Genomic DNA, 14,223 nt, shown 5'->3' with positions numbered 1-14,223 from the left:
GGTAAAGAGGATTAATGCTTTTAACATATGGCATAAGTACATCGACTCGGTTTCGAATTTGGGACCTCCCTGTTACAAGACCACTGCTCCACCACTAAGCCATCCTCCATGTATTCAATAAAAAGTGAAGTTTGTAGACTAAAAGTAATCCTTGAAAAACTTTGCTCTTGAAAGTTGTGCATTTTCAAGAAATTCTGTATTTTAGGAGTCGTTGGTAGCTGTTAGAGTATCTGGCATTGTGGTAGATTCATTCTATTGAAAATGTCCCACAGAATATAAAATTCTCTCTGCATTGATAATTCTTCAAACATATATATTCTAAATGGGTTTATGGACCTGGTGAAACCATCTGGAAGATTAAAAGTATTCTAGATCAGAAGCTTTCAAAAACATTTAAAAAAAGAAAGATTAAATCTTTTAATTCCTCCAAATACAAAATATATGGGTATTGAAAATCGAACATAAAAACAATTTCATACATAATGGCTATGGTGCCATGAAATCCAGGAAAAAATAATGCTAAGCCCTACCAGAAAACTGCACCTGACTATAAATCATTAAAGAGGAACATTGTATGTAAGGGGGAATTATGTTTGACCCAGATTTTGTTTTGTCTTTGGGAATTTTTTTTTTTTTTTAAAGGAGATACAAAAAAGATTGGTTATTATTATACATGTAGTATGAACCCGTCTATATGCACGAAGGAGTGTATACATGTATTTGATATTTGACACCTGTTGGCTTGTTGATCTGTCTGCTGTGTTATGTTTGTTTGTTTTTGATCATATGTTTTTTTGTTCTGAGTTGTGTTAACCCTGAAGAGAGTTGATGTAGTGTACATAGTGACTGTGACATTTTTGCTTCGTTAAACAGACGATGTTTGCTGATGATAATGCATTAGCTCTGAAAAGAGCCTGTATTTCATAAGTTTAATACCCTAAACTTGTTGGTTTGTTAAATCAGTTATTAACTGGTTTGGCGTGAAGTTTGAAACCCTTAACCTCGAGAAACAGACTGAAACCATGTGTTAAGAGAACAAATTCCTCTTTCCACTTGTCCGCTCCTATCTTGTAGTTTTTCATTCAAGTCTTTCATGACAATGTAAAAAAAAAGCTATGTCACTGGTTGCCAGAATCATACTTTTTCTGATAAAGGGCACCCATCATTGTATTCCCGCCTACAAATACGCTAAAGCGAAAAAGTGCTCTTAGCCTACTAGCAGCCTTTTCACCCTTCTTCTCCTTCAATTACATGTTATGACCAAACACTGTGTTATATGTAATACCATTCCCAAATATTTCCTCTCCTTTCTCCAAGTAAACACCATTTTGAACTGCTTAATATGGAGTAAAACTCAGTTATGACATGTGTCCATTTACCTGCATTTTATCATATTATGAAAAATGTAATATACAATATAAAAAGTCTCATTTATCATTTCATTTTGACACCTTTGCATTAAAAAGCGAGCGCATTTTCCAAAATCTAACGCATCTTGACTTTCAACCAATCACATTCGTGTATTTACAACTTGCGTATGGGTTACATTTCGCCGCCAGCAAGATGACCCAATCAAAATAACTGACTCATTGGTTTTGATGCTGCAGAGATGTTGTCCCCCCCTTTTTTTTCTTCCAAAGGCATGATTTACCGTTTTAGATGAAAAATTTAAAGTTTGCTTTAGGCAAAGATCTATCCCAGTGTGCGTGTAAACATGAGTAATTTTCAAGGAATAGAATTCTCGTCTAGCGATGTTTTGGTTTGTTTGTACGAAACCGCACGAAAACAAAATAGTTAAGAATTTTTTTTAATGAAAGTCAAAATGATGTCAATCATGTTAATCGCATTTTTTTTCTTAGTTACCTCCATAGTCATAATAATTGAGATTTAGCGTCAAATCCGGTAAAAACAGAAACTGTTTATTGGTGGAATTCAAGAGTTTTGCTATTTACCAGTGGCTTAGTTTAGCTTTTATTACCTGAAAACGGTAAATACACAGGCAATGTTCTATTGTCTCAGCACACGAAACCTACCTTTTGTGCATTAGACGTGAATTCATCGAAAGTGATCCACTTCTCTAAGTTTGTTTTGAGCAATTAAATCTTTATTCGCAATCTAGATAGATCAATATTGACCGTGAGCAAATTCCAGCTGGTGATTTGCCCCAGTTACCCCCTCAAAGGGACCAGATGGAGAAATGCAATCTGTTGGAATATCCGTTTTACACCTCACGTCCTCAGTTGGAGGGTAGTGTTTTTTTTAAAGTGATAATCATTATTTGGTATCAAATAAGAGGAGTTCTTTTCACTTCCTGACTTCAGGAGGCTACTTTGACGTGACATATATATCTGATGGGGGCCTCTGACAGTTCTGGATTACTAAGGCTAGGCGATGATCTCCAGCCTCAATTATCCAGGGTTTAATAGGTGCCCCCATCTATCTCTGCCCCCTCTCTCTCTCTCCCTCTCTCTCCCTCTCTTTTTTGTCCTTATTTCCCCCTCTCCTTTATCTCTCTCCTCTCTTCTGTCTCTATCTTCTCGATTAGAAGAAGGATGCTGGTGTTGTCCCCCCTTCCCTTTCATTTCCTTTCCTTCAGAAGGCAATCGATTAGGGGAGGGATGTAGGAGAGGGTCAATCTTTCACTCCAGTTCTCGACCCCCCCCCCATTCTCCCTCCCTCCCGCTCTCCCTCTCCCCCCCCCCCCCTCTCTCTCTCTCTCTCTCTCTCTCTCCCCCCCTCTCTCTCTCTCTCCCCTCTCTCTCTCTCCCTCTCTCTCTCTCTCCCTCTCTCCCTCCACCCCTCTGCAAACAGAGCAAAGAGTATAATCACTCCATCTGAAAATGAGGATGTAACGTCAATGTTTAGTTGCAGGCAATAGCGTGTTCATTGTTATCTCTCAAATGAATTAGTGGAGCAGATGAAGCCCTGGAAAAAATATATGAAAGGATGCGTTTGGGCCATTTGATGTCATTAAACAGCACCACCTTATGATGTCACTGATCACGTGACTTGGTTGGCATGGTAATTGATTCCACAGAGGCATTAGCCTCTAGCCATAACTTTTTATAGACTGCATATCAAAATGAGTTTAATTTTTTTTAAATAGTTTTATATGTTTTTATGTCTTTTAATTTCTTTGTTTACGCGGGGAAAAAAAAATCGATGATAATAAGTATTGATAGTGCTCCAGTAATGGTGCTATTGCCCCTTGATTTGACTATTTCTTACGACTAAATTTTCAACCAGAATTTTACTGCTGCGGAGGGATAATCATGTAAGAAAGGATTACTTCTATTATTTTTTAAGCGGAAGTAAAACAGGATTTTATGTAATACAAACTTTGCACTAGTCTCGGGTTACTAATCTCGGGTTTCTTCTTCTCTTCTCTATCAATCCACCACTCTCTTTATCTCTCTCTCTCTCTCTCTCTCTCTCTCTTCCTCTCTCTCTCTCTCTCCCTCTTTTTCGCCGCCGTTGTAGTCTTTCCCTCTGTGTTGACGAGTGTGGGTACGAGTGGGCACCCTTCTCCCTTTTTCTTCTTTACCTCGCTTATAAAATTAATAGGAAAGAACGTAACACTCAAACGCCTCAGAGTATACCGAACTACTAAATGTCAGTATATAAGAAAATCACAATAAAATAAAAAAAAGTTTTTGCCATAATCTAATAGAATAGATAAAGTATGATTATGATTGTAATGATAAGCGATTATGATTTTGAAAAAAAAGGAATGATGATAGATGTCATGCTCATGAATACGTTGCCATTTCTGTTTAAAAAATAAATATTGTGAACAAAATGTGTTAAGACACGATAATGATTTCTTTGAAGACATTTATGGGGGAAACGGTTAATGATAAAGGAAACACTGCGCACTAGTTTTCATTGGAATATCTAGGTTACTGCTGTGGAATAATAGTATGCATGTATGTTTTTAGGCCTATAGAGAAGGTTTGGGTTGATTAAGGAAATTGTGAAAAAATTTGGAGCGTTTTCATTCTTTTTATGATAATGTGAAAAAATATCATCGAGAAGAAAAAGGTCCCCTCAGAAGGATCATGGTGGGCAACCGGGCATGGTGGCTCAGTTGTTAGAGCGCCCGCCTCATGAACGGGAGGTCGTGGGTTCGAACCCCGGCCGAGTCATACCAAAGACTTATAACAATGGGACCTTCTGCCTTCTAGCTAGGCGCTCAGCATATTAGATTGGAGAAGGGTAGTAATAACATATTATGTTATGCAGGGCCCGCTGGAAGAACAGTTTCATAACTGAAGTGGCTACCCTGGGTAAATAAAAGTTATTATTATTATTATTATTATTATTATTATTATTATTATTATTATTATTATTATTATTATTATTATATTATTATTATTATTATTATTAAGGATGTCTCTTAAAATATCCTCATATTCGACATTTAAAAAGAAATAACTAAAGCGTCTGGAACAATTTTTTTATGCCACATGTTTGTGTAATCCCACATACACATTGCTGCAACTTTTATAGCAACACTAAGTAAATTTCTTTTACTTTTGTATATATAATATACTACATGACCTTTTCCAAGCGCTTCCAGGCAGTTTCTTTCATTAAAAAAAACTTTTCTTAAACAAAAATGAAAAGCAGTACATTGTAAAACTTCATAAAAGATCGTTTGCATTCATTGGGCACAGATATTTATACAGATAATGTGCATGTCAAATTGATGCCTATTTCTTGTAGATATGTTACCATGAATATCGCAATTACTTACCCTATTTTAAACTGTGAAAAAAAGTGATATTAGCTAGGAGCCGAAAGGATAAAGGTCACCGCCGAATCCCTCTTTTGATTCGCCGGAGAGTAATCTAGCTTTTTCAAATCAGAACATCTTTTTGAGAATAAAAACTTACGGCGGTTTTGATGGCTTCCAGCCAAATGATGCCTTGCAGGATAGAAAATACATGCATTTGTGATTTTTAATAAGACATATCTGTAACCTGAAAGATTAGAAATATACTGGGAAATTTCTTTTCTTTTTTTAATTTTATACTCATGATTCTCTGTACATTTTAGGTAGAGAAAACGGCTGAAGGTACACGGTTTCGTGAAACGAGAGGCTTGCGTTGGGGTACGCCCGATTCTAATCAGACTTCTGGATCCTCTCCGTTCACCAATTTAGGTTTTTGTTGTTTTTTGTGTGTATTATTTAAGACCTTATTCACTGCAGACTCAAGTCCTAGTTTTGTCTGGATTACCTTAATGTCCGTACACACTGGATGTGTGATAAAAATCATCCGTGCCAGCAGGCGCGGATCCAGGGGGGGGGCCGAGCGGGCCTTGCCCCCCCCCCCCGCAAAAAAAGGAGACAGAGAGAGGGAAAAGAAGGGAAAGGGAAAGAGGAGAGAAAGGGGAAAAAAGAAGACGAAGACGAAAGGAAAAGAGGGATGAAGGAGATCGGGGAGGTGGGGCAAAAGGACTTGCCTCCCAGGCTGTTGCCTCCCCCCAATCAAAAAATAAAAATAGAAGGAAGGAAAGGGAAAGATAAAAGAAGAAGATGAGATAAAGGGAAGGAACAAGAGGAAGAAGAAAACAAAAGAAGGGGGATATCAGTTGCAATTTTCCCGCCAACAGATTGTGAATCGGGGGGGGGGGACAAAAGGCCCTTGCCTTAAAAGAGGAGGGCTAAAAGGGAACAAACAAGAGGAAGAAGAAAGAAAAAGTAGAAAAGAAAGGGAGATCAGTTGCGGTTAATCCCGCCAACAATGTGTGGAGCGGGGTGGGGCCAAAATGATCTTGCCCTCCTCCAGCAAACATAAAAGAGAAAGAAGGAAGGGAAGGGAAAGGGAAAGAGGAGAGAAAGGGAAAGAAAAAGAAAGAGAATGAAGAAAGGTAAGTGATATCAGTTGCAATTTTCCCGCCAACAAGGTGTAGATCGGGGGGGGGGGGGGCACTGGCGTACTGATAGGGGAGGGGGGGGGGGCTTTGGGGAAATAAAATTCAAACGTGGTTTATTTCTAATTCCATAACGGTGATTTACAAATAATGCTGAAATGACATAATTTTAAGTATATTATACTTTTTATGCGTTTATTGGAAAATGACAAATTCCCAAATTTACAGCCAGGCAAGGAAATGCTTCTTGAGATGCCTACATGTCAGGGCTCGCGAAACGGCGGGGATCGGGATCCTCGAACCCCCCCCCCCCCCCCCCCCCAAACCACCCACTTTTTTGAAAAAGTATATTAAAGAGAAATAGAAAGAAAGAGAGCAAGAAAGAAAAGAAATAATTAACTGCCAGTGTCACATTATAATGAGGTATCAAAATATGCTCATCTGACCATGATTAAATGCCTGAAACCCCGATGGCTCTGCCCCCTGGATTCCACCTAGGGCCCTAAGGTGGGCCCTTAGATGCTCATCTGTTGGTAATGTAATGCCTAAAACCCCTGATTTCTGTGGGCTTTGCCGCCTGGACCCCACGCCAAATAGTTTCCTGCCAGTGTCACAAAATAATAAGGTATCAAAAAATGCTCATCTGACCGTAATTAAACACCTAAAACCCCTGAACTTCCGGGGGCTCTGCCCCCTGGACCCGACAAAGAGCCCTAAGGCGGGACCCTTGATACTCATCTGACCGTAATTGAGTGTCTAAAACCCTTGGGCTTCCGGGGGCTCCGACCCCTGAACCCCACACCAATTAGTAACCTGCCAGTGTCACAATTAAGTATCAAAATAATGCTTATCTGACCGTAATTAAATGTCTAAAACCCACTGAACTTCGAGGGCTCTGCCCCTGGACCCCGCCAAGGGCCCTAACGCGGACCCCTGAGTGCTAATCTGACCATGAATTATTGCCTTAAACCCCTGAGCTTCCGGGGCGGACAAGGTATCAACATAATATGTTCATCTGACCGCAGGCGCGTAGACAGGGGGCGGTGGGGTGGTCCCCCAAAAAATGCCGGCCAAAAAAATAGAGGAGTGAAAAAGAAGAGGACGTATGAAGAAAAGGGTGTAGACAAAGAACATTTTTGATATTCAGACAAGGATTAAGAGTCGAGAACGTTACAACGATTGGTCTTCTTTCTCTAAAAAAATTAACAAAACGTCAAGGGGGGGGGACGACATTTAGACAAGGATTAAGATTCGAGAACGGTACAACAAATCGTCTTCTTTCTCTAATGATTTAATGAAACGTAAAAGCTTCCGCGTGAGGGGGGGGGGGGGGGGAACATAATTCAGAAAACTCGTCCCTCCCTGCACCCACCCCCTCCCCCAATTACATCACTGCTGGTCACCATTACGTACCAATATTTGGCTCGCATAATTTCAAATTTGGGCCCCCCCCCCCCTAAGAAATCCTGGATCCGCGCCTGGTCGGCCGTCTGGTTGCTTAGCAGTAAGGTAAATTAACCACCTAATAGCCATCAATGACATGGGAGATAAAGTAATACCATAATTATGGCACTTGTGTTTAAAGGAGAGTTGGTTTCTGTGGCCAAGAAAAGTTTTATCTATATGTAAATGAGACAAAATGTGAAGGTATAGAAAAATCAAATTTTTAATCAGTAAGGTAAAATAACCACCTAATAGCCATCAATGACATGGGAGATAAAGTAATACTATATGGCACTTGTGTTTAAAGGAGAGTTGGTTTCTGTGGCCAAGAAAAGTTCTATCTATATGTAAATGAGACAAAATGTGAAGGTATAGAAAATCCAAATTTTTAATCAGTAAGGTAAAATAACCACGTAATAGCCATCAATGACATGGGAGATAAAGTAATACTATATGGCACTTGTGTTTAAAGGAGAGTTGATTTCTGTGGCCAAGAAAAGTTCTATCTATATGTAAATGAGACAAAATGTGAAGGTATAGAAAATCCAAATTTTTAATCAGTAAGGTAAAATAACCACCTAATAGCCATCAATGACATGGGAGATAAAGTAATACTATATGGCACTTGTGTTTAAAGGAGAGTTGATTTCTGTGGCCAAGAAAAGTTCTATCTATATGTAAATGTGACAAAATGTGAAGGTATAGAAAATCCAAATTTTTAATCACGAGTTAAATTATATGTTGATATGTGTATGTGTTTTTACGCGTAGATCATAATCAAAATATTATTCACGGTTCAGCATTTGCTCAAAAAGCTATATAGACCATGATTAAAGATGAAGTTGAGTTCTGGTCATGCGATTGCATTGTGAAAGAAATGGTGTGGAACCGACAAGAAAGGGTTGATCATATAGCATATAAGAATTTGTGTGTATTGCAAGGTTCTGGAATCATCAAAATGATAAGAAATTTGGCCAAGTCTTGGTAAAGTTACAAACACTGTACACAGAAAGATGTATATGGGACTACACGAACACGTGGCGTAAAAAGCCGGCCCCCGATTTTTACGATGTTACATGCATATTTAGAATACGAAGGCATTTGAAGAGCCATGCTTTTCAGGGAACATTGTCTTATCTGATGTTCTTCCACACTTGCATAATAAGAATGAGTAATGCTCACAAATTATTGTTCACCTCTTCCCAGAACTCAACCTTCTCTTTAAGGAACAACGTACCATAACTCGACTGTCTCCAATAACATTGATAGCGGCTTCGGAGAGGATCTCCTAGTAAACCTATACACGACTTTTTGTTAGCAATGGAATCCAATGACCGGGGTAATATGTAAGGCGTTTAGACACATAGGAGCTCTATACAAACGTGACTATTATCTTTAAACTTGAAATCCATTTTACATAACCCAAGAAAATGTCAGACAAAATCCATTAAACTATAACTCCAAAGCCTGTGCCTAAATTAAAAACTTTAAAAACACCCACTAGTAGATAGAAACGCACTCTCTTGAATGCTATCATTATTTTTGTAATTAGATTATCCAAAAACTCTGTGGAAACAACATTTCCTATACGATGAGGTAGGGTAATTGAGTGCCTAAAACCCTTGGGCTTCCAAGTGCTCCGACCCCTGAACCCCACGCCAATTAGGGACCTGCCAGTGTCACAATTAAGTATCAAAATAATGCTCATCTGACCGTAATTAAATGCCTAAAACCCCTGAACTTCCGGGGCTCTGCCCTCTGGACCCCGCCTAGGGCCCTGAGGCGGACCCCTGAGTGCTAATCTGAGCATAAATTATTGCCTTAAACCCCTGACCTTCCGGGGGCGGACGAGGTATTAACATAATATGTTCATCTGACCGCAGGCGCGTAGCCAGGGGGGCAGTATGGTCCCCCAAAAAACGCCGACCAAAAAAATAGAGGAGTAAAAAGGAAGAGGACGTATGAAGAAAAGGGTGTAGACAAAGAACATTTTTGATATTCAGACAAGGATTAAGAGTCGAGAACGTTACAACGATTGGTCTTCTTTCTCTAAAAAATTAATAAAACGTCAAAGGGGGGGGGGGGGGAAACGAAATTTAGACAAGGATTAAGAGTCGAGAACGGTACAACAAATCGTCTTCTTTCTCTAATGATTTAATGAAACGTAAAAGCTCCCGCGTAAGGGGGGGGGGACATAATTCAGACGAGGATTATTTTTGGGAACGATACAACGAATCGTCTCCTTTCTCTAATAATTTATTGAAATGTCAAAGCTTCCGCGCTTCGCGAAGGAGGGAGGGGGAAAACTCGTCCCTCCCTGCACCCACCCCCCCCCCCATTACATCACTGCTGGTCACCATTACGTACCAATATTTGGCTAGCATAATATCAAATTTGGGCCCCCCCCCCCCTCCTAAGAAATCCTGGATCCGCGCCTGGTCTGCCGTCTGGTTGCTTACTTACAAGCATTTATGATTTTTTTTAGCAGTAAGGTAAAATAACCACCTAATAGCCATCAATGACATGGGAGATAAAGTAATACCATATGGCACTTGTGTTTAAAGGAGAATTGGTTTCTGTGGCCAAGAAAAGTTTTATCTATATGTAAATGAGACAAAATGTGAAGGTATAGAAAATTCAAATTTTTAATCAGTAAGGTAAAATAACCACCTAATAGCCATCAATGACATGGGAGATAAAGTAATACTATATGGCACTTGTGTTTAAAGGAGAGTTGGTTTCTGTGGCCAAGAAAAGTTCTATCTATATGTAAATGAGACAAAATGTGAAGGTATAGAAAATCCAAATTTTTAATCAGTAAGGTAAAATAACCACCTAATAGCCATCAATGACATGAGAGATAAAGTAATACTATATGGCACTTGTGTTTAAAGGAGAGTTGGTTTCTGTGGCCAAGAAAAGTTCTATCTATATGTAAATGAGACAAAATGTGAAGGTATAGAAAATCCAAATTTTTAATCAGTAAGGTAAAATAACCACCTAATAGCCATCAATGACATGGGAGATAAAGTAATACTATATGGCACTTGTGTTTAAAGGAGAGTTGGTTTCTGTGGCCAAGAAAAGTTCTATCTATAATTATGTAAATGAGACAAAATGTGAAGGTATAGAAAATCCAAATTTTTAATCACGAGTTAAATTATATGTTGATATGTGTATGTGTTTTTACGCGTAGATCATAATCAAAATATTATACACGGTTCAGCATTTGCTCAAAAAGCTATATAGACCATGATTAAGGAACAACGTACCATAACTCGACTGTCTCCAATAACATTGATAGCGGCTTCGGAGAGGATCTCCTAGTAAACCTATACACGACTTTTTGGTAGCAATGGAATCCAATGACCAGGGTAATATGTAAGGCGTTTAGACACATAGGAGCTCTATACAAACGTGACTATTATCTTTAAACTTGAAATCCATTTTACATAACCCAAGAAAATGTCAGACAAAATCCATTAAACTATAACTCCAAAGCCTGTGCCTAAATTAAAAACTTTAAAAACACCCACTAGTAGATAGAAACGCACTCTCTTGAATGCTATCATTATTTTTGTAATTAGATTATCCAAAAACTCTGTGGAAACAACATTTCCCATACGATGAGGTAGAGTAATTGAGTGCCTAAAACACTTGGGCTTCCAAGGGCTCCGACCCCTGAACCCCACGCCAATTAGGGACCTGCCAGTGTCACAATTAGGTATCAAAATAATGCTCATCTGACCGTAATTAAATGCCTAAAACCCCTGAACTTCCGGGGCTCTGCCCTCTGGACCCCGCCTAGGGCCCTAAGGCGGACCCCTGAGTGCTAATCTGACCATAAATTATTGCCTTAAACCCCTGACCTTCCGGGGGCGGACAAGGTATCAACATAATATGTTCATCTGACCGCAGGCGAGTAGCCAGGGGGGCAGTATGGTCCCCCCAAAAACGCCAGCCAAAAAAATAGAGGAGTGAAAAGGAAGAGGACGTATGAAGAAAAGGGTGTAGACAAAGAACATTTTTGATATTCAGACAAGGATCGAGAACGTTACAACGATTGGTCTTCTTTCTCTAAAAAAAATAATAAAACGTCAAGGGGGGGGGGGGGAACGAAATTTAGACAAGGATTAAGAGTCGAGAACGGTACAACAAATCGTCTTCTTTCTCTAATGATTTAATGAAACGTAAAAGCTTCCGCGTGAGGGGGGGGGGGGACATAATTCAGACGAGGATTATTTTTGGGAACGGTACAACGAATCGTCTCCTTTCTCTAATAATTTATTGAAATGTCAAAGCTTCCGCGCTTTGCGAAGGAGGGAGGGGGAAAACTCGTCTCTCCCTGCACCCACCCCCCCCCCCCGATTACATCACTGCTGGTCACCATTACGTACCAATATTTGGCTCGCATAATTTCAAATTTGGGCCCCCCTAAGAAATCCTGGATCCGCGCCAGGTCGGCCGTCTGGTTGCTTACTTACAAGCATTTATGCTTTTTGAGCAGTAAGGTAAAATAACCACCTAATAACCATCAATGACATGGGACATAAAGTAATACCATATGACACTTGTGTTTAAAGGAGAGTTGGTTTCTGTGGCCAAGAAAAGTTCTATCTATATGTAAATGAGACAAAATGTGAAGGTATAGAAAATCCACATTTTTAATCACGAGTTAAATTATATGTTGATATGTGTATGTGTTTTTTACGCGTAGATCATAATCAAAATATTATACACGGTTCAGCATTTGCTCAAAAAGCTATATAGACCATGATTAAGGAACAACGTACCATAACTCGACTGTCTCCAATAACATTGATAGCGGCTTCGGAGAGGATCTCCTAGTAAACCTATACACGACTTTTTGGTAGCAATGGAATCCAATGACCAGGGTAATATGTAAGGCGTTTAGACACATAGGAGCTCTATACAAACGTGACTATTATCTTTAAACTTGAAATCCATTTTACATAACCCAAGAAAATCCGGGGCTCTGCCCTCTGGACCCCGCCTAGGGCCCTAAGGCGGACCCCTGAGTGCTAATCTGAGCATAAATTATTGCCTTAAACCCCTGACCTTCCGGGGGCGGACAAGGTATTAACATAATATGTTCATCTGACCACAGGCGCGTAGACAGGGGGGCAGTATGGTCCCCCCAAAAACGCCGACCAAAAAAATAGAGGAGTGAAAAAATGGAGGACGTATGAAGAAAAGGGTGTAGACAAAGAACATTTTTGATATTCAGACAAGGATTAAGAGTCGAGAACGTTACAACGATTGGTCTTCTTTCTCTAAAAAAATTAATAAAACGTCAAAGGGGGGGGGGGGGAAACGAAATTTAGACAAGGATTAAGATTCGAGAACGGTACAACAAATCGTCTTCTTTCTCTAATGATTTAATGAAACGTAAAAGCTCCCGCGTGAGGGGGGGGGGGGGACATAATTCAGACGAGGATTATTTTTGGGAACGGTACAACGAATCGTCTCCTTTCTCTAATAATTTATTGAAATGTCAAAGTTTCCGCACTTCGCGGAGGAGGGTGGGTGAAAACACGCCCCTCCCTGCACCCACCCCCCTAATTACATCACTGCTGGTCACCATTATGTAACAATATTTGGCTCGCATAATTTCAAATTTGGGCCCCCCCCCCCTAAGAAATCCTGGATCCGCGCCTGCGTGCCAGTCCGCTGTTTTCTCTCTCTCTCTCTCCAGAAGTCGACCATTCTGGAAAAAAGTTCACTTGCGTTCCTTGTTATGACGCGCACACGCTCAAACACCCACACACGCGCACACACGTGCAGCCACGCACATACGCACACACACAATTAAACAATTTCTCTCACTCTCTCCCGTCTTTCATATCTCTCACGCAGCATGAAAATCCAGGAAGATTGCTCGCTTACAAAGAAGATTTATTAAAAGGGGGAGACACATCGATGGTGTAACCTTTCCCTTTCTTCAATGTCTAGGTTGCCACTTCTGATACGCCGCCCACATTCATCCTCCTCCGTTATTCCATTATACGCGCTCTGATGCCTCGCAGTTGACGCGAACAAAATGTTTTGTCCCCGGGGATGGAGTTGACAAAAATGCAATTATTGTACGGTTGCGGGTTACATTTTTCTAAGGACTTTATTATCTGACGTGAAAATCAGTTTCTTTTTATCTCTTCATGCACAGCCTGTTTACTGCTTGGCACTTATCATTGTGCTGAAAGAGCCGTTTTATTGTAATGCGTTAGTGGTTGCATTTCACTGAAGAAGCCTTACAAAACAAAAATACCAAAAGATTTAGGGCTTTGATGGTGGAAGGCGAACTCGGCTCACTATTAGGCACGGTTAGTGAGATTGTCAGGTGACGTATGTGTGACGTACGTCACCTAATTAGCTGCACGTCAATTTATATTTTACTTTATTTTTAGTCAAAGATTATGAGAGAAAAGTGCAAATAAATCACATCAAATTGGCATGTCAGTGATTATCTTGCTGGGAATAAGGTCAGAAATTAGGAGTGGAAAGAACATTCAAAACATGACAGTCGAGTATATGTAGTAGATTGACAAACCTATACAATGAAACTTAACTTGGAGCAAGCGTAGGCGTACGGACAAAAGTTTGCATGGGGGCCAAAGTTTGCCCGATTATCAACTTTCTAGTTTCTGATGCGAGGGAACGAAGTGAGCGAGCAAAAGTGTTTAAACTCTTTTTTGAAATGATAAAAGTAATTTGTTCATAAAAAGCATGTTGGATTAAGTATAAAATTTACTAATAGCCAACCTCACAGCTTGCATTTAAGGTAACGGTTGCCCGATTATTCATAATTTCAAAATATTCTAGGGAATGCAGCCCCCACCCTGCTTCATCCGTTTATACAACTCAAAGCAAATATACCATTCATTT

This window comes from Strongylocentrotus purpuratus, unplaced genomic scaffold (genome assembly GCF_000002235.5).
Source record: "Strongylocentrotus purpuratus isolate Spur 01 unplaced genomic scaffold, Spur_5.0 spur5_scaffold_6, whole genome shotgun sequence".
NCBI lineage: Eukaryota > Metazoa > Echinodermata > Echinoidea > Camarodonta > Strongylocentrotidae > Strongylocentrotus > Strongylocentrotus purpuratus.
The sequence above is the reverse complement of the archived record's forward strand: the minus strand, read 5'-3'. Positions refer to the sequence as shown.